This window comes from Triticum dicoccoides, unplaced genomic scaffold, assembly GCF_002162155.2.
Source record: "Triticum dicoccoides isolate Atlit2015 ecotype Zavitan unplaced genomic scaffold, WEW_v2.0 scaffold174773, whole genome shotgun sequence".
In the NCBI taxonomy this organism is placed as follows: domain Eukaryota; kingdom Viridiplantae; phylum Streptophyta; class Magnoliopsida; order Poales; family Poaceae; genus Triticum; species Triticum dicoccoides.
In genome coordinates, this window is record NW_021223164.1 from 5,284 (window position 1) to 9,885 (window position 4,602).

At 42.5% G+C, this 4,602-nt stretch overlaps 1 long non-coding RNA gene across 1 annotated transcript; it reads left to right on the top strand.

Moving 5' to 3' along the window:
* The first annotated feature begins 1,879 nt into the window (after positions 1-1,879).
* On the top strand, positions 1,880-3,643 carry LOC119344591. Its single transcript, XR_005166737.1, has 3 exons — positions 1,880-2,159; positions 2,832-3,099; positions 3,202-3,643. It is a non-coding gene; the product is annotated as an uncharacterized LOC119344591 (long non-coding RNA).
* The last annotated feature ends 959 nt before the right edge of the window (positions 3,644-4,602 follow it).

Consider the following 4,602-nt stretch of genomic DNA (forward strand, 5'->3'; position numbering starts at 1 on the left):
CTTTGTCTAGATTCTGTCTACTGCAATGCCTCCTCTGAAGTCTTCTTTTGTTGCTTCTGCATAACGCATGCGAATGTAATATATATCCTACCTAAGAATGTTGTTTGACAGGTGCTTCACATGAATTGTTGTATGTTCCCTTGCCTACGTGTTTCAGCTCTTTGTTTTGAGGGTTTGACTTAGGGATGCGCAAACCTATGAGTTAGTTCTGGTTTAGATCATCTACTTATCTCTTTAGCTTTATTTTGGTTAGTAGTTAGATTTTTCAATTAACTGCCTGGTATCTAAAATTTTTTCATGCAAAGCAAGCACCGATATACATCCTGATCACATTGATGTTGGGTTATCTTTATAATTGTCGGTCTACTAGCTCCCTATTCAGTTCATTTACATGATTATCTCTTGCATTGTGAGGAGGTTTACGTACATATATATAGATTATCACAAACATCAAATGTTCTATCTAACTGCCCTAAGCAATCAATCTACTTCTTGTTGGTTCTTTGTCTAAAAAATGTCATCTTCAGTTGGGTCAGGTAGACTTTGAGATCAACAAGATGTTAGAGCCTGCCCATAAAAATATAGGCGATGGGGAAGTGGTGGCCACCCGCGCTAAATTAACGACCCTCCCTGTGCAAACCATACTAACCTCACAAATGTGCCGTAGGAAAATGAGTGGAGTGATAATCTTTCCTATTACTTATACTATTTATAAAGGTTGGAGTTGATGGTAAGTTCACATGTGAGACCAACAACAGAATAAACAAATGCACTTCTGTCCACATGCGGATTAGAAACCTTTCAAAAGACTTAAGTAAACAAATGTACCTTTATTCCCATGCCAGACCTAACACAAATACACTACTGTTTTAAGCATGAGAACAACACACTCTTGTAAAAACACTGAGGTAACAAATACAAAAATGCAACTCCACTCATAATCATGCTCATGGTTTTAGTTTCTCTCCCCAACGAAATTTTCTAATTTAATATTATAATGTAAGAGAGCGAACAAATTGCAACTACAACTCGACAATATATCAAACCTAGCCGGTCTATGGTCTTGTGCAATCAACTTAGTCATGCCTATTCTCCTATGTTTAAATTTTTGAAATGGTGTATCACTTTAAATATTGTAAAGAACCATACTATGGCCACTTAAGACTCTCCAACTTCCGTAGCATGATCTTTCATTGTATTTTCGCTCTCTTCGTAATTGTGAACTGTGCAACAACAGCAAAACACCAAAGTATTTTGATGATCTCCTGAGTCGTCGTGTCTCCGTAGCAACACATGGGCAATGTTCTAGTTTTCTAACATCACAAAGTTCCTTTGTAGCTCGTCCTATATGGAACCTCTTATCTTCAACCCTTCAACATTGCTTTGAGATCCGTACTTTCAACTAATTTGCAATAAGCAGATTTCTGAGAGCAGCAATATGGCTCATACCGGCATATACTCCCATTATCTGGACCAGACGTCCCGCACGATCGACCAGCTGACGCTGCATTAATTGGCGCTGGCGCGAGCGCTAGAAAATCACCGTATTGCGCTAGACCGTATGGGATGGAACGACCCGACGAATACTGCTGAGTGCGATACGAGCGGTGGCCCCCACAAATGACGGCGAAAGTAACAACGGGACCGTGGGAACAGTAGTTGCCTCGTACTTGGACGGGTGGTACAGAATTTTTCCGGTCAGCTCATTCATTGCAGGAACCGCGTGGCTATCTCATGGGTCGGTGTTGTCCATGGCGACGGCGGCGGCACCGGCGATAATGGCGGTCAACGGCGCAGTGGGCCGGCGCTGTGGTGGACTTCCCGGTGGATCCGGTGGTCAGGTACGCGGCGGCTCCACTGCTCCATTCCCATTCCCCACTGCCCCCCTGCCGCAAAATCTTTGTGGCCGGTGTGTTCTGATCTGCGGTGGCCTGCTTGCCTATCTTCCAAGATGTGATACGCGCCTTGCCGCCGGATCTCGATGGAGGGGGCGAGGTGGGTAGCCAGACGGGACGAGGTGGCACCGGAGTCTTCTGTGGCGGCGCTCGTTCAGGGTTGTCAAGATGGTGGAGCGATGCGGTAGACGAACAGAATGTGCCTGCGGAATTGGGTGAATCGACTGTGATGCCGGATCCATGAGCGCCACGGCGGATTAAGAGGTATTGAATCCTGCTTGTTGTGTGCTATTATTTCTGTGTGGATTACTCGTGCGTGCTGCTACTAAAAAGAAAACTGAAGAATGGAAACAGATGTGTAGAGCGTCGTATCCGTGATGAAACAGAGGGGAAAGGAAAACTAAGTTAGCTCATAGAATGTTTGTGCACAGGGGTGGTGGGCTTGTCCAGTTAAAAAAAATAGGGCAAACGTTAGCTCCGCATAATCAAAGAGTACATAAATCTTACCAGTGCTAAAAATAGTTGCATGTTGTTCTTTCACATGCTGAGCCGAATATGTAACTGGCAAAACTTAAGTCGCGGGTTTTCCTTTGCTTTTTAGTTTTGGTTGAGACCTTGAATCTGACTGTTTGATCAGGCGGTGAATGGTTTGTATTGGTTTCGTTTTCTATATGAAAATGGAGCTGGGTACTCCCTTTGATCAGAAAAATATTGCGCAAAATGACCACAGTTGAGAAAATTGTTCACTTTGCCTGCTCTGCCTCTGTTATGATTTTTGAGCTGAATGCTTGTGACATTCTTTTTGATAGTCTCACAATTGTCATGTATTTTAAAATCCGGACTGTAGTTTTTGGGATGCACAATGGTGTTTTTTGTGCCGAAAAAAGGCGTGTTGTGTCTCAGGAAATAGAATGTTGGCTTTGTGCACACAAGCAGGGTCAGGATGTGTACCAATCCTACAGAGTGTGCACCATGCACCAATAGGATGGGGGCTCTTGAGAAGTCAATTAGAGGGTTTGCGGACAAGAGCCATAAGGAAGTTGTGAAGCCAGGGTTAGGAACAAATTTTGACTCGTTGACGGAGGTGTATGACTTCTACAACCTATATTCCTGGGAACATGGTTTTGAAATCCGATACGGGGAAAGCAGGCTGAACCCAGAGAAAAAGGAAGACCATGCAGGAAATTGTGTGTGCAGATGCTCGGTACGTTGTAATTTCTGTATTGATTTTGCAGCTGGTTTTAAGCTGATGAAGTGTGCATTAATTAGCTGTGTCACTAATGATTGGTGGTAAAATATGGAACAGGGGAAGCTATTGTGAGAGAATACAAGGTCTTGCCGGTGTGAGTGTCCTAGGCTGCTCCAGACCACAGACAACGGATGGTACATAACAGAGCATCGAGTGAAGCATAATTGCGTAATGGCAAGAAGTTGCGGAGAGATGGCGCACTGGCCATCTCACAAGCATATTGATGGCGCACTGGCGAGTATTTGTCATACTCAATGCTTTCCTCAAAATAATCACTTAAGAACAGAGGATAGCTTTCCTGTTTGATGCTATCCCTTCTATAATGACAGATTATATTGATAATTGCAATGGTATGCAATGTAACTGCAGGAAATCTTCTCAGGCAAATACTGTAATAGCCACCAATGGTTTGATGACATTGCTTATTGCAAGACTTGACCATCGAAAAGTTATTGCTTGTTTGACTCTGCTGAAACTAATAAAGGTTTGGTTTTTATTCTTTTCTCTCATGGTTGAGTGATTCTACTTGTCAAGTAACCAACAACGTTTTTAGAGTAAGCTTAGAATTTTGGGTCACTCATGATAAATTAAGCCGGGAATTAGGTTAATAAAAACTAAGGCGGGAATTTTGGTTACTCTGTATCATTGAAGTGTTCCATGTTGTCGTGTACAATGTGAGACTTAATATGTGACTATGCTACAAAAATCCAGGTTGTCTGTGAGCATCACCCTTGACCAAAGAAGCTCATAGTGGACAACTACCTTCCCTAGAAGCTACAAAACCTCATCGAAGAATGCAGGGATGGGCAACGCGGCGGTTAACAAGTGCTGGTCAAACAAATGGTCACCCTGATGTTGATGCGTAAAATATAAGGCTGGTCGTAATGATAGTATAGTATCATGCATGCCAACTAGGCAATTTCGATGAGGTGTCATAGCATTAAATGAAGAAAGAGATGGTGAAGTATCATATCATGATATCGTATCATAATAAATGCTATGCTACTTTGTGTTATGCATGACAATAAATAAAGTACTACATGACACTAAAATATGATACTATGCATTACAGAGGTAGTATCATATGCATGATACTAGTATATGATACTCCCCATTACAACCAGCCTAAGCGGACACATGAACGAAGAGCATTAGTTTGTCAAGATGTATGTGTTTTTTTAAACTCAAACAGAGATGTTTGAAGGTGTTGCTACCTAAGTTCAGATTGGATACAATGTGTTGTTGGGTTTTCATCTGTTACACATGCGGACATGCCGGTCCGTGAAAATCTGCAAACACCAAGACCGTAGAGGACTGAACTGGCTCCAACATTAATGCATGGCAGTCGTGGGCCACAAGCACTGTACAATACTATAGCCATCTGCAGCAATACATTACAATATACAACTCTTTGCTCAGATCCCCATGCAGACCATCGGTCTAGATAATGGGAGCATA